Raw genomic sequence first — 25063 nt, 5'->3', positions numbered from 1 at the left:
TTTCTAGTGTCAAAACGAGTATTTATTTCAAAATCATAAAGTGTCGTAATCATCTCTACCTTTTGATTTCGAAAAGAAGCTTGTTTGTGTTTGTCGCTTGAAAGCAAATTCAGATTTGTACATCAACTTTCTTTTTAGCATCAATACTAAGAAAGTCGAAAAAAAATACATGCATGTGCATTTGCATATAGACAGTCTGTTTGGCTTGATTTAGGAAAGTGCATTTACAGTGTGCTCTTTGCTCTTTGTGAAAAGATTGTGTCTTTCTTTTCCTCTAGTAGCTAGGATTTTCATTGCGCAAAAGAGATAAAAGTTTGTTTATCATCTTTAGATTGCATTTTAGGAATTACATCTACATCTCGTGGTGAACCCAAAAGGCAAACTTCATAAGCAAGATCAACTTAAAATAAATTCAATGAATCTAACAACGCTTTGGAACTTAACGCACAACATTTTGAGGTCTAGGCTAGAGACGTATTCCAGCGTTGTAAAACCTGGTAACTGTTGTCCTCACTGATGGTTGGGTGATTCCTCTACTTTGAAACGATAAGTGCCAGTACGGACTTATGCTCCCACGTACCGTCGAGTATATTTTGGGAGACCCCTATAGGCTTAAATCCTTTATCCATAGGAAGCCGTGTCTGCCGCCCTATCGATCGCAATGCATTGAACACAACATTCGGGAAGATTGACTGCCGTACCGTAAAAAGTATTCTGTCCCGGCAAGTTATCAATAACAAGCCGGAGTCCAATCAGAGACTGTTTCGACGACATGGTCTGTTCCTATTTCTTCATCCGGATTATCATCTGGTATTTCTTATGTTGAAACTCAACAAATTGATCCAATGTGTCTTCAAAGGCCAATTTACCCTTTAAGTACTGGATTTCCACCATATGGAGGGCAGTATGCTTTTTCATTGTTCCCTCCCGGAGAACAACCATATGGGAGTTTACAACAAAGTTCAGGTCAAACTGGAATTACATCCAGCGGTTGGGTACCAATACTGCCTCAGCAACCAAGGGTTGCATATTCAATGCAACCAGTCCACCCTGTGTTGAATATTCCCACTATACCTGGTATGGTGATTGCGTCGCAAGTACAAGCGCTACCTGTTGTATGTCAACCCCAAGTTTCTCAGGTTGCAATACAATAGCCTCTTGTCTCGACAACTCAATCACAACCTCAGGTTAGTGCCTCCTTATCTGGAGCGACTCAGGCTCAAATAAGTACTATGACTCCTCATCTTGGTCAATCATCCAGTATTGGACAACAACAAATGGTCCAACAACCAGGGCTGGTTCAATCTCAAAAACCGTAATTCCAACAATCATATCAAGGACCTGAGCAACAAGTCTTTGTAAGTAATGGGCAACTGCATTTCCAAAGCAGTTATCAACAACCATACTATAATGGTTATGCCCATCAACCTTGTCAAAGTTGTCAGCATCAAATACATTATGCTGGTATGCAAAGACCCACTGCTCAGGCAATTCCATCTTATCCTGGGTATGCTTCGCCTAACCTGAATCAACAGTTTCCCTTTGTAGCAACTCTAGAATTACCAGATCTAAATCGGCTGACGAATGATCCAATTGCTTATGCCCCTTGGTGGCCAGTGATTCCGCATAAACTTCCGTCAGATATTCCTAAATTTAATGGAAATCCGGGTGAAGATCCGTTGAATCATGTGATGACCTTTCATCTGTGGTGTTCATCAAACACCCTAAACGATGATTCGATTAGGCTTCGCCTTTTTCAGAGGACGTTAACTGGTCCGACAGCAAAATGGTATATCGAATTGCCTAGAGCTTCATTCGACAACTTCAGTACCCTAGCCACAACCTTTTTAACCCATTTTCAGTTACCGATAAGGTACGAAACGGGAACGGAACTTCTTACCAATTTCAAACAAATGATGGCCACTCACATATCTGATTACATACATGAGTGGCGACGTCTTCATAGAATGGTGAAAACATATGTTCCCGATCAGCTTTTAGCTGAATGGTTTATTAAGTCATTATTGCCTTCCATCACGGAAGATGTGACAAAAGGGGGAGTCGTCACCGAAGAGCAGGTTATTGCTCATGCACAATATTTGGACTTGATTTACACTCAGTCTGGCACGCTCTACGATAAAATACCTGACGCTCCTAGACCAGAATTCTCAGTCCCTCCTCCTCCTAAATCAAACAATGACTCTCATGCCGGCGATGGCGTGATTGGCACGACAAGCACGAAATTGACAAAGGCTACATCTAAGAAGGCCCGTAAGATTTCTAGTCAAAATGCAAATGAGGAACTTCTTGCCTCAGAAGTAAATGCTGTGTCGACCGACAAGGGCAAACAGTTGAAGCAACCAGGGGGCAAGAAGAAAAAGAAAGGGAGGAAAAATAAGCAGGATGAGTCATCTCCTGAAAAACCTTCTACAAACCCTTCTAGGCAAAGGAAACCCCCTACGGGGTGTCATATATGCGATGAGGATCATTGGACGAGAGATTGTCCACATAAAGCTGAAGTTAAGAAACTCTTTAAGAGTTCAAAAACCTCAGCGGTATTGACTGATCCGTTTCCAAACCCGGGAACCAAACTGGTTGCTAATCAAAATGCTTCCCGATCCCAAGTGCTTATGTTGTCTATCTCAAAGCAGCAAAATGATGCTTTGACAAGGAATAAAGATTACGGGAATCCACAGCTGTCAAATAACAAGGCTAATGAACAACCTAGTAGTTCGACAACAACTTTGACCGAAGTTATGTCACCCATCATTCCTGAACCAATGATAAAGTCGCCAAAGGGAGTAGTACACAAATCGACATTTAATCCTCATGCCAAAGTAGCACAGAATTATAATATAGTAGAGGACCTGGCCCAATCGCCGTCCGCTATGTCAACACTTGAGGTCCCGCAAAATTGCCCCTCCCAAGAGAAATCTTTATTATCAGCAATAGGTGGGATTGACCCAATGGATTCCAATCTTGTGGCCTTTAATCATAAAGGATATGACCCTCAGTTACCAGCTCAACTAGCTTTCCTTATTCAAGTGAAAGCCCTCAACAAAACTGTTCATCGAACAATTATTGATGAGGGGGCATCTACATGTATTATGTCGATGAGTTGCTGGAAAAATTTAGGCTCACCACCCTTGTCGAGATCATCAATGACATTAAAAGCATTTGATGGACGATCATACACTCCATATGGGATTTTAAGTAACTTGCAAGTTGAACTGGGGGGCAAAACAGTAGAAGTTGATGTTGAAGTAATCGACGGAAACCTCGATTACAACATCCTACTGGGAAGGCCCTGGATATATGCCATGGCCGCAGTTGTGTCGACCTACTTCAGGAAGATTGCATTTCCCTTCTAAGGAAAAATTACAATAGTCGACCAACAAACATTTCTCCCCAACAGTTCACAAGTTACGAGAAGCATTCCAATGGTCTATGGAAGCAATCATTCGCTTCAAAATATTGGAGTAGGCCTCCTAAAAGACCCCGCCTTAATGGGTACTTTTGCCCTACCGCCTCCGAGTAATCTGACGGAAGTGGCCACAGTGGGAACCTGCAATATGAAATCTTCTATATCTAATGGATTCAGAAGATTCCTAAACATTTTGTCAGCATGGATCATCGCCCTAATAGAAATATTGTAGCAATCAATTTTCTTGGCCTGGGGGGCAAACCCAAATCAGCGCTCATCGAGTGTTTGGATAGATAGGTCTAAGGAATATGGCACCTCTTCAAATCCTTCGTCGCATGTACATTCAACAGATGAAGGAATCATTCATTCAATGATAGGAGAGGCACCGTGGGAAGATTACCACCATCACTCCTGTCTTCCAAATTACCACGAAGGTTATTCCAGCAACCTTAATCATCCTTCAGTTTTTGATTCTCTATCAAATACTGTAAATATGGTGGATTCCGAGGACAGTTCTTATCTCGTGTCGACCTCGTTAAAAAATGAAACAAGGAGTCATGAGGATAGTTCGTTTACTGTGTCAACCTCATTAAAAAAATGAAACAAATCCCCTTTCCAAGTCTCAAAGGTAAACCTTCATTCCAACCACCGAGTTGAATGCAATGAAGCTTGGGGGGCATGCACCTCGATTTGAGTTATTATGCTGGGGGCATGCAAACTTATCGAGCAGTGTTACCGCAAGGTTCAAGCTCGTTAAAAAATAAACCCGCATCGAGCAGTTTTAGCACATAGTTCAAGCTCATTAAAAAATAAACATAAGACATGAGCAAATGTTTCCACCCGCGTTTAAGCTCGTTAAAAAATGAACTATTCCCCGGTAAATAACCACCGTGAATGAAGTACTTCAACCATTAAAGCCTTGGTCGTGTTTGCACCATCACCTCCACTTTTTCATTGGCCGATCATTCACCTCCATTTGATTGTTTACCCATTTTGAGGAACAGCTGCGAAGAGTGATTTCACTAGCCATCCTTGTGACACTGCCGTGATTGGAAAATTCCAAACCTTACCTGGAATCAGCTGCTACCCGTTTTATCACTCGTTCCTCAAAAGACGAGTCTTCTTTAAGCTCTTTTCAACTGACTCGTAAAATATGAAAAGATTTCCGAGCCATTGGCCTCTCCAGCTCGTTAAAGGGATAGGAAGTGCTATCCCTCCTCTAGATTTTAATCTTTTTGAACCTGAGGGATTATTACACAAAAAGATCGAGCGCTTGTTTTGTTTGGCTCGTTAAAACTATCGAAAATTCATCCCTTTTGTATTGTTTTATACTTTTTTCGGACTTAAGGGATTAGATGACGAAAAATGAATTTTGGAGTTACCTTTACGTTCCTTTTCAGACTCTCTAAAATTGAAAAGGACCGAGTTATCTTTGTCGTTAAACTCGTTAAAAAGATTAATAGCGACAAACTTGTCTTTAGACGAGAACGAGTTTCACTATCGCTAGGCTCGTTAAAACATAGCGATGGGTTTGCCCGAAGGGAAAATTATAGAACAAGCATATGTTATCCTCCTCAAGCTTGACAAAAATAAAGAGGTACTGGTCAGCAATGACTGGGGAAAAATTGGGAAGAAAACTCAAAGAATCTTTATTGGTAGCAAGTCGCTCTTGAACATGACACTTCCACTCCGTGTCCAAGTCGGGTTGGGTTGTTTCATTCACCGGTCAGATCGCCATGGTCACACCATACCATCCACATTTGGGGTTAATGCTACCAATCCATCACATCAGTGTCGCCGACATGTTCAAGAGAAGTCATCCAGAGAGGCCGCCTGTGTCCCACCCACTACCATACATTATACTCCATTCTTTCATGACCGCCACCTTGAACCGTATATCATCAGATCGTTTTCACCTCCATCAAAATCATTTGCTCCGTTCCATGTCATTTATGTGGGATTCATTAAGGCCCTCCTGTGACGGATCACTTCTTGTCGACATCAGCTCATTATCCAAGAAGTTGGTCTAGGAACACCCCATTCAGTACTTTGAAGCTTGCATGCCTCAATGGCAAGTTTCTCACTTCCGGTGACACGTTTACATCAATGGCCTTCGACCGAAAGATTTTGCGTGGTGTTCGACGCCAAGTCCTTTATTCACACCACGTGAATTGTACTGCAGTACCTTGAGGGTCATTATCATTATCGGTGATTCCTCTCGCGCTTGTTAACAGTTTACATCATTGACTGGTAATCAAGCGATGTCTTTCCATGTTCGACTTCGAAACATTTCTCACATGGATCGACTTGTACTTCGAGTAAAGATCGGACAAGATTGAAGACCCCAGATCTAGTTTCATCCATCCGGGCTGCGATATATATTCAGGGAAATAAAGACATCAAATGTACAACATTGCAGCGCAGATAATTATCCTACCAAAAGGATGATGGCTCTATCAGAATCATCAGTCTACATTCAGACAATTGTCTGTCCTATGTACATGAAAATGAATTTATAAAGCTGAGCATGCAAATGCCCGCCTCAGCTAGATCATGAAAACGGTATGAAGATAATGTATTGTATTGTATCTTATTACAGGTCTCCTCCCAGCATTGAAAGAACTTCGGATCCTCATCATAAAGCATTTCACCCGACACCAAAAGGTTAACGACCTCATACTTTAGGGGGCAACTGTTATAGACATTTTTGTGCCTTACAACACCAAGCATGAAATGTCCATAAACCAAGGGCTCCTAAGTCCTTAAAAGTGTTGTTCTAACCCCTAAAGGAACAAGGTCAACAGATTACAGCTTCTCCCAGAAGTTCTCCATGAAAAACTACTCAAAATTGGTCAAAACTGGATCAATGCACTTGCTCCATGGCCAGGGTGCGCTGCATCGCACCTTGTACACACGGGAAGTGCATTGCAATGCACCTAAATACACTGTGAGGGTGTGATGGACGGGAAAAGACAAGTGGCGGAGACAGTTTGCGAGGTGGATGATCATGGAATCTTCCAGAAACTTCTCCTGGGACACTTGCCTCTCAAAATCGCCCAAGGATGAGTAAGAGATCAATGAGATCTCCAAGTGGCATCAAGAACTATCAGAGAGAAGACACTAATCAAAAACCCAGAGCTGACTCACACCTCTGCAAATATCTATATATAGATCTCTCATCCCAGAGATCCAGAGGTTGGAGGCTGGAATTTTGCACATTGTAAGGAATTGCTGTTGGTTTTGAGATAGAGATCAGAGTATTGGGTGATTTATGCTTTGTTGGAGGTGAAGAGGGGCTTCTTTGCTGGGAGGTTGATGCTGGGTCAGGAATCATCGGTTGTAACTCCTCCTGGATCTTCTTGTTATATCAATAAAAACTATTTGAGTTTTTCCTCCATGCTTGTGTATCATTGATGCTTGTTACATTTGTGAAGCTGGGCAAGTAAGGGAGCAAGTAGCTGGAAGCTGTCGAAGAAGAGAGGGATTGGATCAAAGGATTAGCGCAAGACATAGGTCGGTTCTTTCTATCCCCCTCTATCTTTAATTCCTAAAGGAAATACAAAAGTAGTTTTCTTTGTTTGTTTGTAAGGCAGCTGTCACACCTTAGTGGGATAGAGCAGTTCTAAATAAACACTTTTCCCGGTAACAATTACTACGTTCTTCTATTTTCTATTGCAACATTTTGCTAATAGTTTATTTCAACAAAAGTAGATTAGTCATTTCCTTGCTTTCAATTCTGCATTTCTTTTGCTTTCCTCTTCAATTCTGCAATTTCATTTCAGCAAAAGTAGATTAGTCATTTCCTTTCTTTCAGTTCTGCATTTCTTTTGCTTTCCTTTCCAATTCTACAATTTCCATTTTAGCAAAAGTAGATTAGTCATTTCCTTTCTTCCAGTTCTGCATTTCCTTGCATTCATTTTCAATTCTGCAAATTCCATCTTAGCAAAAGTAGATTAGTCATTTCCTTTCTTTCAGTTCTGCATTTCCTTGCCTTCCTCTTCAATTATGCAAATCTCATTTCAGCAATTTCATTTCAGTTAGTTGCAAATTGTTTTGTTCAATCAATTTTAGTTTTGCAGGTACTATTAGTGTGGGGAAAAAGAAAAACCAACCAGAAATATTTCCTTTCATGCCTCGTAGGAATAGCGATAATTCAGGAAAATGTTTGCCCAACACCCCCACTGCTTCACATAGCCAACCTTCTCTCTTCTTTGGTGGCTGCAATCAAGAAGAACCCTTAGGTGAACATCTAGAAATATTTGAAGAACCCATAGGGGAAGAAGAAGAATAAAACATTCCTCTGGAGCTAATGGCTGAAAAAAGAAGTGTTGGCGGAAGTACCTTTTCTTCCAACTCATCCATTAAAGGTGAAATTGGAAACATGCTAGAAGACTTCAAGAGTGAGATGTTGCAGATTCTTGCCATGCAAATGGATACCTTACATATCAACATAAAACAAGAGGAAACAGAGAGGGCTTTGGCCATTTTTTGCCCTAGATGCACCAGGAGGCATCCTAGGAATGAATGCCCATTGAACTCTATAGAGGTTTTTTCAATCTGTGAAGAAAATCATTCTACAGACAAGTGCCCGTCCTTACCCAGAATTAAAGCTGTATACCAAGGGGCCGAAGGAGCCATTGAACAGATCTATTACATAAACCAAAGTAGGCCGCATTGACCTAGACCATACCAGCAGAGGATTCAAGGGACATCTCAGGCATACTACAACCCCAACCAAGTCACCTCCATACCTTCTTGGGGTCCCCCTGCTCATCCTTCCTGGTCCATGCCTCCTCCTTGGTCCTTCACATCTCCATATCATGCCCAACTAGCCACCCATTCATTTCAACCCCATGCTCAGCCGCAACCTCAGTGGAATGCATCTCATCGGGGGTGGAGGCCCCAATACATCTCTCTTCCCGCTATTCTGCCTCCATCACCTGCCCAACCACAACCCCATCCACATCCATCTCAAATATACACTCCCACTCGACTACCTGTACCACCATTTCCAAACCCACACATTGAAGTAGCTCAACCCATTTACAATGCTGAGGTACAACACCTCCAAACAACTCCTCTCGAGCTCCATGGTATTCACCATAGCTCAGGAAGAGTAGTGCAAAAAATAGATTATATTGATATCATTGAAGGACCACATCTAGCAGAAGAAGATGAAAAAGAGAAGATCAAAGAACCATGGGCTGCACTTGATGAAGAGAAGACATCAGAATAAGAGATCGAGAGAGCTCCCTCATGGTTACCATCAAATCCTCCATGTATTCAAGAGAAAAATCAGCAAAAAGAGGAAGATGTGAAGGTCATGGTAGAAGAAGACATGAATAATGATCCAGATCAGCAAAAGGGCCAAGGACATCACAACTATATTGAAATATGGTTCTAGACAGTCATTAAGTTGCAGCATCACTCTCTTCCTCAACTATGCTTGATTCCTTCAAATTCAAATCATTTGGTCTCTGAAATATGGATACATGTCAAAGCATACATTTCAAGTCTCCACATCATTTTGTCTATCATATCGATGTGCACATGGCTCCATTGGAAATATTCTTATATTTGAAAGTGATTTTATGTTCCAAGCAGGGTAGAGTAGAGAAAAAAGAAAAAGAAAAAAATGGAAAATAAGAGAAAAAATAAAAATCTAAGGTGAAAACCTCCTTGGAGGCAACTTAGATTGGCTCATTGATTGAAAAACTCCATGAGGTGGTCAATGGGTTGGAAAGAAGAAAAAAAGGAAAAAGAACAAGATCCTTGGGTGAAAGCCTACCTTGGAGGTGCTCAGGGCAGGCAATTAGGGTGAAAACCTCTTTGAGGCACCCTAACTATTTTAAAAAAAAATATAAAAATGAATTTCTAGTTGTATTGAAGGTGCAGGAGGATTACAGGAAGCAATAACAGGTGCCAAGGGAGCTTTGAAACCAATACCAACACCTATCCTACCTTCCCTCGCCTTTCTCCATCATTCTTGACATTCTTTTCACCTCACTGTGCTCCTTTTTTGAAAACTGTGTTTTCTACAGGAGGCCCTGTGTTTTCTATAAGAGGCTCCTGTAGAAATTACAGAGAGCCAGAAATGGATTTTAAAAGCAGTTCGAGGAGCAGGGAAGCTTCATAAAGGATTTATAAATCCTCCTGCAGTCTTCAAACCTCTCTTCCATCATTTCTAGACCTGCATAACATCCCAAGCACCATTCTTCTCCCTGCCAAGGAAAAAACAAAGAAAAAATAGTTTTCTTAGAAAAAGAAAAGAACAAAAAAAATAAAAAAAGGAACAACACCATTCACCTCACCTGAAGCCTACCCTTTACCTCTCCATCTCTATCTGCACTTTTGGCATCATCCTCATAGCTCCAAGCACAGAAAAAGCTAAAATTTCAAAGGGAGAAGCAGCTACAGGAGCTCCTGTAGTAGTTGATCCCATTAAAATCTAGCATTAGCAGCATGAGGGTGCAAATCTGAAGGTTGAAGCAGACACCTGAAGATCAGATCTAGCCAGAAAGGAACCTGCACATAGCACAACCATATCTCAGCAAGCAGACAAGCATGCATCAAAAAGGCATGCAGTAGAAGGAAAGGCCATAGAACCTCACAACAAACGCATTCAGATCTCAGGTAAGTAACTAACCCGCTCCTCTGTTTGCATTGGTATAATTAGAGAGCATGCAACAACAATGAGATGGTTGAGGCTAGTTGGGGTTGAGGTGGCTAGTTAACTTGGCCACCTTCATCCAGTTGACTTCACTCATCCAAAGATGTCACCACACGTGCGCTTAGTCAAACTAAAGAGAGATGTCAAGGACAGGTAGTGGAGGTGATGGGAACTTCAATGCAATCATGAGAGATGTCAAGGACATGTAGTGGAGGTGATAGGAACTTCAATGCAATCATGAGAGATGATTCCAAGGAAAAGGAAATGATGACAAGGTAGGTGGGGACCAACGGTCCGAATGGGGCCAACAGACACTTGACCAACTCACCCTCCATCAACGGAAATATCCATAAAAATACATAAGTACTCCTCGCCGAAGCACTCTCACCACCTTTCTCCTTCATTCTCTCCTCGAAACTCCACTCCTGCTACCTTCTCGTGCCCCTATAAACCTCGTACCCATCGTTCTCCCCTGATCTCTCCAATATCCCTGCTCTCGACGTTCTACAGGAGCACTTACAGGTTCTACAGGAGAACCTACAAGAATCCTACAGGAGGGTTAGCAGTGTTCTACAAGAGGGCCAGTAAGCTATTTTGGAGAGGAAAAACATGATTTTTAGCACAATTCTCGGGCTGTAGAGGTATGTTCTTGGCATACCTCCATTGAATATCAAAATATGCTAACAGTGGTTAGTTTTTGAGGAGAAAATAGAACTGTTGGGTGGAGGAATTTCATAAAATAATTGCTGCTTATTTCTTAAAAAAAAACACAGTCTTTGTCTCTCTGTTTTTCTTCGATTTTTTTTTTTCTCTCCATTTCCATAGTTGGTTTTCCAAGGAAGCATACACAAAATGACAAGACGTTTTATGAGGAAGGAGCCAACCAACTCCTCCAGGCTCCATGCACACCCCCAAGTAGTGGACATATTCACAAGAGCCAATTGGATGAACTTTTTTGAGAAATTTCGAGCGTTTGATGAGGAAATTGCTCAGGAATTTTCCCACTCTTTAGTACCCCACTCAAGAACACATTCCACTGTCACTTTTAGAGGCCTTTCCATGGAGATAACCCCTGAATTCATTAGTAGGGTCACTACCCTTCCTCTTGGGTTGCCTTGGAGCAAGGATGAAAAACCAATTGGCCAGGCTGCCAAGAAAAACTTCTTCCAAAACAATGAAACCCCTGTAGAAGATAAGAATGGCATAAGAAGAGCTAGCATACCATACCCTTGGGATGAGGTTAGCTATCAAATCATCAAGTATATTTTCTGTGAGGGGAGGTATAGCATTGTCTATGGTTACCACTTTAGAATCATGCATGAATTAAGGTATGGCATGGACACTCTAGCCCCTCAGAAGCTCAACATTCCTTACTTCCTCCTACAGTCCCTCATTGACTCCAATACTAAAGTAAAAGCAGGAAATCTAGACCAGCTAGCTCACCATGCATTAATCAAAATTTTAGTGGAAGAAGCCCTCCATACCTTTACAATCCCTATATCATGGGAAATTATTCAAAACATGACTGCTGAAGATGACAGCATGGCCCTGACCTATGATATTAGCCCCACTGGTAGTGAGTAGGAAGAGTAACAAGGGGGAGAAGGAGAAGAAACTGGTGATTTAGAGGAAAAAAAAGGGAAGAAGAAAGAAACCAAAATAGAGCAGGGAGAAATAGAACAAACAAGACAGAGAAAAAGACAGAAGGAGGATAAAAATGGGTAGAAAAGACAGAAGTGTCCTCTGAAACCCTAGAAAGAGAGGCAACAACTGCTCTCACTTCCATCAACACTCCAATTAAACCAAAACAAAAGAGGAAGAGGCAGACCTCAATGTATTTTAGGGCTAGGAAGAGCACAAGGATCAAAACAGGGAAACCCCAACCTTCTTCCAAAGTGCCAATTGTTATTGAAGATTCACCCTCTGCCCAAGAAAAAGAATCCCCTTCCAAGACACCTATCACTTATGAAAGGGGGACTCCTAGGTCTCCCACATGGAAAGAAAAAGTAGAACTACAAGACTCAAAAACAGTTCTACAGGAGGCACAGACTGTTCTACAGGAGACCCTGTCAAAACTACAGGAGACCGAAAAACTTGAAAAAAGGGTAGAAGGATAGCCACAAGGGAAGGAGGAAGCAACAAAGGCACAAGAACCTGACCCCCAACCTAGTCTTGGCTCTTACTACAATCTTCTTGAGGGGGGGAGAATCATTCCACAAAAATTTGCAATTCCACTATTCTTTGAGTTGGAGAAAGAAAGAATAAGGACCCATAGGTGGATGCAAATAGCCAAATCTAAAGGAGTTGAGGATATTGGCCACATGGAGGAAAAACTCAGAGAAATGGGTAGAGAGTTAAGTGTTGTCAGACACAGAGAAGCAATCACAAGAAGTCACTTGGAAACTGAAAATGAATTGCTAAGAAGATAGCTACAAGAGAAAGAGACCCAACTGGCATGCATGGCCAGCTGGTCCATGGAGGCATTGCAATGTAGGACACCAACAAAATCCTATGGCCTGTATCTCAAGGACCAATGGATGCAATTTCAGATCAAGACTTTGGCACAAAGAGGCACAATGCCTTTCCAAGATTACAGGCAGTTTATGGACCTGTGTGACCAAAGCACATTAGAAGATAAGGCAAAGATGACAGAATTCTATTTGCATAACATGGCCCTCATAGACATGAATGTGTGGGACCCCAATGCTAGGCTAGGGGACCTACAACTAATGGCCATGGCCTCATGGATGAACCATGAAGAGTTAAGGGCAACAGAAATAAGAAAGTTGATGATAAAGGAGCAAAATGAGCCCGTAATGATCAAAACTGAGCCATCAAACCCCATGGAACTCATCATCACACATAACCTACTTGCACATAATCCTCAGATTGCCCCTAGATATATCAGTGATTAGGCTCAAGCCATTGCCCATTTTGAGGATATGGAAAGGTTACTTGTGGATGATTGTGTGCATGATTGTATGAGGAGATGGAACACCTTACCACATAGTCTGCAGATCAGGGAGTATCACTCCCCAATGAGGATGAAAGATGCATTAAGGAGAGTGCCAATGTAGAAGCGCTCCATGCAGAGGCTGCAGGTCAATTGGATTGGCCTCAAATTGAGTCCCCCACTGCTGCTAGGAATGCTAGAAGGTAGAAAAGAAGAAGAAGAGCAACAGTAGTGGGAAGAGGTAGACAGAAAGGCAGGATTCTATGACAAAGAGGAGGAGAACACATCAGAAGCATGGGATGCTAGGGAGGTCACCAGGGCCATCAAAGATGAGGAGATGGACTAATTTGCTCAAAGGATGAGAAACACTTTCAGTAGGGGGTGATGATGAGCCTCAGAAATGGGTAATTATATGGGCTCATTTTACCTCCTAACCTAGTCAAATCAACCATTCTCTTAGATTATTTCATGATTTCATGATTATATTTATGCTTATAGAGTGAGTTGAATTAGTTATGATGCCATGAGGTCTAATATGTGTTTAATGCAGATTATTGATGATTTTTGTGGTCAAAGTCAAGGATCCAGTGGACAAATGGCAGCAATAACTTGAAGTGGACAAAGGATAGGACTTATAGGAGGGAATCCCCCTCATTTATTACTCCTCACTTCGAATTTCCCTTCATTCAGCTCGGAGTACAAGCAGCCAAGTCATGCATTAGCAGGCAGCCGAGCAAAGTGGAGGATAACTGATGTTTATCTCGAGTTTTGGGAGCCAAGCCTCCCTGATTTTGAGGAAGTTATTGGGAGCTTCATTTGTATAAGTAGATAGGCCTAGGGCCTCACTAGGGAGTTGGTCAAATTTTTGTTGAACTTTTGCTGCAGCATTGCTTATGTAAACTCTGCTCAACTTCAAGCTTATTATCTTGTGACAGTTCATGTAATCTTATTATTGTTTTGAGAATAAAGATGGAATCCTTTTTGAGTTAGCACTGAGTCACCTTAGAGGGCTGAAGCTCTTGGGTTAGGGCCCAATCCAAGCAGCCAAGCTCCTCTTTACTTGTATTTATATGTTTCATTTCAGTTTGTAGATTAGGTTGCTGTTAGATGCATTCCTTTTATGGTTAAGAATAGGTTGCTTTTGATGATTCAGTAGTTTGCTTCCATTTGTGTTTTCAATAGCAGGTTAAGCAGTGATAAAGAAAATATCCAAAAGGCTAGCAGTAGTGCCTTGGCCTCTCTTCCTCCCTTTGGGACAATTATTTGAGGCAAAGACCCTCTTGCTGCCCCAAAAACACAGATTTTCCTCCTTCATAGGACTTCTAGTGTTTGCAGCTTTCTAGTTGGTTCATAGTCTAGTTTTCTTTGCTTCAGAACTTCTTCATCATACTCATTTCCTTATTAGAAGTAGTCTTCTTTCATGCAATGGTTATCAACATTTCCTTTGATAGATCATAGTTTATTTTGATGCAAAAACTATGTGATTCTTAGATGCGCTTATTTCCTTGCTTGCTTAATCTCATTAGTTGACTGTCAATTGTTTATGTAGCAGATCTTTTCTAGCAGCAGTCCAGCCTTTCAACCATTCCACCCTCCACTTGATCCATGCCCTACAATTCGCCCAAGTCTCCCCTCAATTCTGCCTTAGTTTCCTGCATTTTCTATAGACTTTCCTCTCTCTCCTTGAGAGAATCCATTCATCTTTCTCTCTCCTAATGATTCTTGGTAGACCATAGGTGCCCTAACACTTCATTCCAACCTTCATCTACCTTCTCCACCCACTCTCACACCTTCAAAATAGTGAAAAAAACTCTCGGCCTCCTCCTGTAGGCCTTCTGTAGAATGTTGTTTTTCCTCCTGTAGATTTCCTGTGTCTTCCTGCAGATTTTCCTGTAGGCTTCCTTTTGAAGGCCAAATTTGGGAGAAGCCTCCAGAAGGCCACTTGAGACCTCCTCGGACCCATCCACACCATCCTACATCCTCTCACATCCCGAAACTGCCCTTCATCGCCACCTATTCGCTGCCACATTCACAAACAAATAAATTACATGCATGACAAATTCACATGAAAATACATAAAAATCCAAAAAGATGTTTTTTTGCTCATTTACTTTAAGAAATAGCTTAGGTAGATGTTGTTTACTTCCTTGAGTATATAATGGCACTCTTTTCATGGTTTTCATAGTGCTTTCTGCAAAAGTAGGATTTCCTTGGTTTGCTTTACATTTCAATCTTCATTTCTGCAAGTAGAATAACATCAGTAGAGTAATCTCTCTTTTTCCTTTCATCACATATATAGCTTCTTTTGGAATCCATAGAAGTTGGCTTGAGCTCCTAGTGATCTTGCGCCAGATTAGCAAGTGACAACCTGCAGTAAGAACTAGTGCTTGTGCATACAGCACCATCGCTTCCAAGTTTGTTACGAACTACCGGGTTGATAAAAGTAAAGTAGGAAGCCTAGGAGTTGCAGCATTATTGTTGTAATACTGGTGCTCACCAACGCCTTCAACCCCAACAGGTCAAAAAGGTATGGGTTCAGAAAATTCTGGGTGCATGACAGCTCAATTCTCAAATGGCCAAGTGTTTTTTGTTGGGTATCCCTTTGCAATTTATATCACCTTTTGGATTCAAATTCCACTGTTCCCCCAAAATCCGATCCATTAATGCTCCCTTGGCGGTAGATTTTCCCAAGTCTAGCCCACAAAGTTTACCTTAAATTCCTGCAACTTGCTCCATTTGGTCTCAAACCAAGCATCACATCGTGAATAGTGACTACAATGGTCACTTCCCAGCCGACCCGCGTGGCATCACAGTTACCCTTGCGCTGTCATGGACCCTGTGACACTTTGCTCCTTAGTCTTGTCATCGTGCAGCTCCCAGGTAGAGTAGTTTATAGTCTCGCGCCTCCTTTCAACTACCTCGGGTGCTAAGACTATGCTTCCCATGGCTAGTCAGGTGGCCGAGCCACCTGTATATGGCTTCAACCGACTATCACTTACTTCTCCTGGGAAGGGTTCACCATTTGACTTCACCAATTACATTGCGCATTTTACCAACTGCATCCCGCAGCTCCCAGGTAGAGTAGTTTATAGTCTCGCACCTCCTTTCAACTACCTCGGGTGCTAAGACTATGCTTCCCATGGCTAGTTAGGTGGCCGAGCCACCTGTATATGGCTTCAACCGACTATCACTTACTTCTCCTGGGAAGGGTTCACCATTTGACTTCACCAACTACATTGCGCATTTTACCAACTGCATCGCGCCACCATCTGTGATCCCCTTAGTAACATATGGTCCAATCCAAGGAATTAAACTGATCAACTCTCGGCGGTAGTCCCCAAATTCGTCAACATAATCATGTGCATCCTGTTTTATCACTAGGGTTTTTTTTCAAAGAAAGTGCTTCTGTATTCCTCCCTCAAGCTTCTTGACTTCTGCTTCCACCATGGCGCTTTTCTCCCTCAACCAAACTCTTTCATTCATGAGTTCTTGGAGCCTAAGATTACCCTGTTATATCTCTTCATCAAGTCCCAAGTGTTCTTCTTCGAGCTCTTCCAACTGCGCGATCCCTTATTCCAAGGCTCCGCGATCCATCATATCTGTGGGCGCTACTATGCACGGACTAGACATGATATACTCCCTCGGTATTTTAGAATTTTCTCCATAGGCTAGCCTAGAAGGCATCTGTCTTGTCAGTTTCTTGAACATTGTCTTATAAGCCCATAAGACTGCTGGTACATGCAAGTCTGACTTGTTATCACCTGGATTGAACCTCAGGCTGAAGGAAGGCAATGCCAGGGTAACCACAAACCACACTTAGCCAAGTAGCTAGCCCTACTAGGCCAGGAGAGGGCTCTCTCCGTGAGGATCTCAACCAAGATGATTGGATCAGGAAAATGATATTAGGCTAGGTATAGTAGCACAAGGTTTGATTTGATTTGAAGGGGTTCTGCTGGATCAGGAGGAGCCAGACAGTTTGGGCAAGGAAACTAGGTCAAAATTGCAGGGTGTTCGATGGGGCAAGGTAGGTATGAAGCTTAGCACTCTAGGGTTTGATTAGGTGAGGTGATTTAAGACCGGTGAGAAGCTAGGAAGAGCATGTGATCATCATGAATCCTTCCTAAACTGTAGAAAACATGAACTATGCATATTTTCCCAAAGCAGAACATTAATGTTATGGATTTTGCCTATCAACTTAAAAATATCCACTTACAAGCAATGAAATGATTAATGAAGTACACAAAACATTTAAACATATGATAAAAAAGAGAAGAAACTGAACTAAACACCATACCACATGGATCCCAAAGGAATATCTGCAATTTCTCATTAATGTCCTGCTAAACTAATACAAAATGATGTTCTTTCAAAACCTAAGCATCCAGCTGAGTCCAACCCTTTACAACGAGAAAGAAGAAGAAGATATAGACATTGTTTCAACCTCCTCCCATCCTTAGGGGTTGAATCCATAAGATGAGGAGCTAATCTAACCAACAATGAACAAGAAACTGGAATCTAGGCATCCTAGCAACTTGCCTCTAAAAGTGAGGAAACTGATTCATTTGTGCTCAAAATGACTTTTAATCTAATGAATCTACACTCTATTACTAATTATCTAAGTTGCACGAAACGGGGAAACGGGTATGAGTTTCAGAAATAGGAACGGGTACGAAACGTGACCTCCCCAAATTTTGGAAACAGGGAAACACAATCTCTCTCTCTCTCTCTCTCTCTCTCTCTCTCTCTCTCTCTCTCTCTCTCTCTATATATATATATATATATATATATATATATATATATATATATATATATATATATATATATAAGGACATTTAAGAAATATGTGCAATCATAAAGCATATATGGTACATTCTAATTTATTACATTATGATTAAATTGTCAATTGTCAATGCAAAAACTGTAAGTCTCTAAATTTACATCACATTTACTCATGAATGATCATATAATGAAAATAGCAATATCAAAAATTAGCCACGAGAAATTTCTAATTTATTGTCTCGTGCTTGATTGGGAGTCTCCTCTTGCATAGTCGAATGACCTTAGTGCTCTTGATTAAATACAAGTTCCATACCCTAGTACCCTACGTACTCTTGATTATTGGGAGTCTCCCCTGCATAGAGGGCTTGGTTCTCTTGATTAAATACGAGTCCCCTTCCCTAGTACATGAAAAAATCCAATGGAAACATTATAATCCCCCTAATCTTGAAATCCTGAAAAACAGATAAGTCTGCTGGATTTTGAGTGAGATCTAAAATTCTACTTTCTCCATATGAAATCCAATGAGGGCGAAACCACTCTCAAACATCCCGAGTCATTTCATGGTAATGTTAAAAATTTAAGTAAAAGTGACATTCTCCTTTAAATTAAAATTTAATTTAAAGGAGAATGTCACTTTTACTTTAAGAGTTTAACATTACCATTAATTGCATATAAACACTAGGGCCATAGGTTTGAACATTAGGCTGCCCCACTCAAAAAATCCTCTTTTTTATAACTTGAGAGGCATCTAGAAGCATCTAGAAGATATTTTAGTCGTCCAATAAAAAATTCGAAGCGAAAACATAAAAAAATATAAGAAAAAGTCAAGTTAGAAGAGAAAACTCCACCGTATGGCCTGGAAACGTGTTTCCAGCCGTACTGGCCATGTTTCCTCCAGAAACGGGCCAGTACGACTGGAAATGTGTTTTTAGGCCGTACGGTACGAGTTTCCTCGTTTCCGTTTCATTTCCGGTTGGAAACGGACCCTTCTCCAACTTTTCCTGCAACTTAGCTAATTATCCATCATATTTACAAGCCAATTCATCATTTATATCAGTAAAACATCCTCCATGAGAGAAAATCCAAGATCACAGTCAAAATACAGTGAAATGGCAAGCCTGTGCAAAATTTGTCCTACGTGCAATGCCACTTTCAGGTCCCTTTTGGAGGCCTTCCCGGCATTCGAATTGAGCTCATGATAGCTCATTGGAAAGCTCTTCAAGTCTTTTTCCAAAAAATCTAGAATTTTTTTATTTGAAGCTCATTTGACCCCTCAAAAGTTGATTCACTCAACACTGATTCTGTGTGTCCAAAAAGTGGTAGAAAGGTCATTTTTGGCTTTTGGTAGACCAATTTTGCTCCAAAAGCTTAGCAAATGCATAGGGTGCATGTACTCATCGCTCTGAATCCAAAAATTCAAGCCATTTGTCCATTGAGTGTCCCTAGGAAAAGCGCAGTGCCAGTGGCACTACCTGTAGAGCCAAGTTTCCTGTGTTAAAATTTCCAAAATTTTCCAAAGACAAAAATTCCTCCAAATTTGATCAAAATTGGTGAGAAACACATTCATCAAGCATCTTGATGAGACAAGGAAGATTCAGCAATCAACCTAAGCCTATCCTCCTCTTTTTTGCCTTTGAGTGCCCGTCTCAACATTCCTTTCATCTGTTTGACCCTTATATTGCAAATTTTGTTTCGGGTCCTATAGTGGTAGATCATGTGCTTGATGATTTGGTTGTCCCTGTCGGACCTTTGTAGTAGATTTTCTAAGTGAAAATTGACTCTTTCAAGCTAAATTTCTCTATCACCCTCAATTTCCTTCTTAATTGAAGTCAAGGTGGCCGATGCTTCTTCCTCTTGTATTGCTGATTTGCCCTTGTCACTTTGTCTTTTTGTCTTGAGAAGTGTCAGACCAGGAGTAACTCCAGGTTAGGCAAAAATCTGGTTTCATTTATTTCATTAGGTAGTTATTGTTTATATACATGATTTTTGACTGATCAGTTCATCTTCTTGATGACTGTTCACATTCCGGGTTTACCCAACCGCTGAGGATTAGGTGGCAACATTCCCCCCCTTAATCTGAAGGGATGTTGGTGAGTCCAAGCATCATTCTGAATCTTTCAAGCTTTTCTCTTCCAAGCGCTTTGGTGAAGATGTCTGCAATTTTCTCATTTGTGGAACAATGACAGAGATGGATTGTTTTGGCCTCAACATGATGTCGGATCAGATGATATTTAGTATTGATGTGCTTAGTACGATCATGGAACTTTGGGTTCTTGGCCAACTTTATTGCAGAGGTGTTATCAATCATGAGTGGAGTTGATTGTACTTGTTTTACCTGCAAATCTTCAAGAATTTTCCTGAGCCACACAATTTCTTTCATTGCTTCAGCTGCTGCCACGTATTCTGCTTCTGTTGTGGAGTCTGCTGGAACTGATTGTTTGCGTGATCTCCAGGAGACAGCTCCTGATCCAAGACTCATAGCATATCCTGAAGTAGATACCCCAGTTTCTTTGTCTCCATCGAAGTCTGAATTAGAGTATCCAGTCAATCTGAAGTCGTCCACATGTGTATACTTGATTCCAAGGTCTTGAGTTCCCTTCAAGTACCTTAGAACTCTTTTTGCAGCAGACCAATGTCCGTCACAAGGTTTTTTCATAAACCTGGAGAGGATTCCAACAACAAATGAAATGTCTGGTCTGGTAGTAGTGAGGTAGATGAGACTTCCTACAAGCTGTGTATACTTTGTTGCATCCTCAAATTCCTTTCCTTCAATAGATGTGAGCTTTAAGTTTTGTTCCATTGGAGTAGAAAGAGGATTGCACTTTGTCATGCCAAATCTGTTTAACAAATCTCCAATGTATTTCTTTTGAGAAAGAAATATGGATTTTGGATGTTGGGTTACTTCAATGCCAAGATAGTAATGAACATAGCCCAAATCAGTCATTTCAAAACTTTTTCCTAATTCTTTCTTTATGGATGCAATATAGCTTTCATTGTTCCCTGCCATTATAAGATCATCTACATATACCACAAGATATACAACTGTTTTGCCAACTTTCTTGACAAATAAAGTTGCATCATCAAGATCAAAATGATTGAAGTTGAGTTTCAGAAGATGCTCAGTTAGTTTTTCATACCAGGCTCGTGGTGCTTGTTTGAGGCCATACAAGGACTTCACAAGTTTCCATACTTTATGTTCATGTCCTTTCACAACAAATCCTTCAGGATGGGACATAAAAACATTCTCTTTTAGATCTCCATTCAAGAATGCAGTCTTTACATCCATTTGATGGACTTTCCAACCGTTCTGAGCAGCTAGTGCAAAGAGTGTCCGGATGGTGGCCCATTTTGCTGTGGGGGCAAAAGTTTCCTCATAATCGACCCCTTCCTTCTGTGCAAAACCTTTTGCCACAAGCCTAGCTTTGTGCTTTTCAGGTGAGCCATCAGCTTTGTATTTGTTCTTGTAGACCCACTTGCAGCCAATTGGTTTGGTTCCAGATGGAGGGTCAACCAGCTTCCAAGTGCTATTCTTTATGAGGGCATCATACTCCTTTTTCATTGCTTCTTTCCATTCATCATGAGAAGCAGCTTCTTTGAAGGAAGTTGGTTCAAAATTTGTAGAAAATTTCAATTCACAATCATAAGTAACATCCATATCAACAGGTGAATTAGAGTCATCTACATCACCTCCATTTTGTAGGTTTGAATTTCTAGTTCCTGTTTTTCCAATTTCATCAGGATGTACAATTTCAAGTGTCTTTGTCAGCCACTTTGGGGGACCTTTCTGAGATGGTCCAGGCTGCTTTGTTGATTGAGTTGGGATTGAATCAAGATTGAGTCTCCCAATTCTATCAATTACATCACTTAAAGCATCATCCGTTGTTGGAGTTTCATGCAGGGGAGATTGTTCTTCAGAAGAAGATTCCACATGTTGTTCTAGTATAGGAATCCCCCCTTCAAGATGTGGAATCTAATTATCAAATTCTTGAAATGATTTCGTTTTTGCGAATCTATCCAAGCGATCAAGTTGCCGCTCAACAACATTGTCAGATTTGGATGATTTAAGAAAAATGACATCTCTAGATACAACAAACTTTTTATTTACTTCATCATAGAGGCGGTATGCTTTAGATGTGTTTGAATACCCGAAGAAGATACACTTACGACTTCTAGCACCAAGTTTGTTTCTATGTACCTTTGGTATCAAAGCATAACAGGTGGAACCAAAGATCCTGAGATGTTTTACCGAAGGAACATGTCCATACCACAATTCATAAGGAGTCTTGTTTCTTATAGCATTAGATGGACATCTATTCTTTATATATGCAGCACATAGAACAACATCAGCCCAAAAAATTATCTTTACATTTTTGAAGAAAAGCATGGATCGTACCATATTCAAAATTGTTCTATTCATTCTTTCTGCTACACCATTCTGTTGGGGATTATAAGGTACAGTTGTTTGATGTTTAATCCCATGTTGGCGAAGGTAGTGTTCAAATTCATTTGATGTATATTCTTTTCCATTATCAGTGCGAATAGACCCAATATGAGATTGTGCATCATTTTCAATCCATTTATGAAAATTCTTGAATGTTTGAAAAGCATCAGATTTGTTCTTCAATAAATAAACCCAACACATTCTGGTGTAATCATCAATAAATGTCATGATATATTTATTTCCATTTGCAGAAGGAACAGGCATTGGACCACATAAATCTGAATGAATGAGTTCAAGCTTCCTATGTGCTCTTGAATGTGAATCATGAAAAGACTGTTTGCTATGCTTTCCTAGAATGCAAACATCACATTGCTTATGTTTCCTAGGAATAGTAGGCAAACCAGCAACACCATTTTTCTTCAATAAGCGGAGACTGTCATAGTTTAAATGTCCAAATCTAGCATGCCATAATAAACTTGATGGAAGGGTACCTTCTTCATGATGAGAAATATATGAGAAATGTTGTGCATGAGAAGAGGTTCCTTGCAGTTTGAGAAGCCTTTCTTCTTCTATTCCCCTCATGACAAGTGAGTGGTCAGATGCTTTTCTTACCTCAAGCTTGCCATCAAACATATGAATGGAGTGACCTTGTTGGCGGATGTGGACCAGGGACAACAAGTTTCTCTTGAGCTATGGGAGATATAGAACATGGTCCAGAAGAAAGTTTGGAAGACCAGGCACTTTAAGCCTGATTGTGCCAAGCCCTGATGGCTTGATTTTTGACTGATCTGCAAAGTATACTGCTCCATCAACATTGTCAGTGAAATTTTCAAAAAAATCTTTCCTATGAGTCATATGACAGGTTGCTCCTGAATCAAGCAACCAATCATTTTTCGAAGAAGCAAGTGAAGCATTAAACAAATCTTCATTTACTCCAATGTTACATTGTGCCTCAATATAGTGAGCGGATTCAGGTGCTTTACCTTTGTCTGTATCATCAGTTTTACCTTTCTGCTGGTTTCTTTTCTGCTCAATTTTGTCCCATGGTAGCTTACATGTAGAAGCATCATGTGATCCATTTCGTTTGCAGCGAATGCAATGCAGATCTGCTTTTTCTCCTTGAGAATGTCTGCCCCCCTGCCTCTGAAGTATCTTCCTCTTCCTCTTCGTCCACCTCTTCCTCTTGTAGAATCTTGAGCAGGATGCTTTTCTTTATGAGCAAGGCAAATAGTCTCTTCAGAAGATTCAGGGACTGTCTTCTTTCCAAAGGCTTTCTCTCTTTCAGCAAACTTTTTCACAAGAGAGTCAAAGGTTATATCTTTAAGATTTCCATTTGCTTGTAAAGACTCAAGATAATTGGAGTAAGTAGGATAGAGTGCCTTGAGAAAAGCAATAAGAGGGATATCCAGCTCAACTTTAGTGGATTTGATATCATGCATTATGGATTTAACTTCAGATGCGAGAGCAAGAGGATCATTATTTTTCAGTTCAAGAGTGAAGAGTTTAATCATGAGCTGAACAACTTCAAGTGCAGAATGTGAGTCATAGAGTTCTTTGAGCTTTTGTAAAGCTTCAAAGGCAGTTGAATATGATGAAATATGGCGACTTAATTCTTCATTTACAGATGCTGCAATTAATGCATATGCTTTGCTGTTCTTGTTATCCCAAATGACGAGCTCTTTGTCTGATGTAGGCTGTACTGGGTCATTGTCTCCTTCTCCGACAAACACTCCCTTCCACAACTCATTGAAGATGAGGGTGTGTTTTATCATCCGGGACCATTCAGGATAGTTCTCCTTGCCAGTGAGAACTATCCATACCATAGAGATGATTGAATGCATTATGTAAAAATTCTTCTGCTAAAAAAAATCCTTATGTCACAGCCTTATGCACTTTATTTTCCTCTAACGTTTGATAGAAGCATCAGCATCACTTCAATATATCATGCAAAAAAACACATATATCATGCAAAAAAAACGCATAAGGGATCACTTCAATATATATCAATGCAATACTATTTTGAAAGTAGCGCAATATATAAAAATTTTGAATGATACTGCATGTTTTAAACTCTCAGTCTTCACTGTTTCAGCACATTGAGTCTCTTGCAAGCGCAGAGACAGTATACTCTGGCTGGGGATCGCATCAAATCAGGCAAGTGAATCATATTCTGGACACAGTCCCTTCAAATTCTAACCACTGAAGCTTATAAAAAAGGCCATAGATTCGTTATATTAGGCACTAAAACACTTACTACTGACAGTTATCCACACAGATAGGCCTTCAAATTACAACTGTATTATCATTCACCACCTGCTATTCATCAATGCCAAAAATGCTACTCAATACCAAACAATGATTCAAAAAATGCTTCAACGTGCTCTCTCAATACTCCAACAATGATTCAAGAAATGCTCCAACGTGCTCTCTCAATACGGCTCCAAAGATGGTATCAAGTCTCCGCGACAAGTCGGCTCCAACAACGCCAAGAGTGCATGCAAAAAGATGGTTTCAAAGATCTCCAAACTGAAGACTAAGTGCGTCCAAAAGTTGCTTCAACAGATCGGTTCAGAAACATGACGACCCAGCAAGTGAACCCTGCAGCAGTTGTCGCTGTCCCTCCTGCCTCAGTGGTTGGAAACGCCTTTGTGCATCAATATTACCATGTTCTCCACCAGTCGCCCCAAATGGTATTCAGGTTTTATCAGGATTCGAGCAAGCTTGGCCGCCCAGAACCAAATGGAGAGATGAGAACCAGGGAGTCCTTGTACTAGTAACGGGCGTATTGAATGGAAA

The sequence above is a fragment of the Pinus tabuliformis genome, chromosome 6 (genome assembly GCF_031772625.1).
Source record: "Pinus tabuliformis cultivar Carrire ecotype Pingquan chromosome 6, CPIR1, whole genome shotgun sequence".
NCBI lineage: Eukaryota > Viridiplantae > Streptophyta > Pinopsida > Pinales > Pinaceae > Pinus > Pinus tabuliformis.
The sequence above is the reverse complement of the archived record's forward strand: the minus strand, read 5'-3'. Positions refer to the sequence as shown.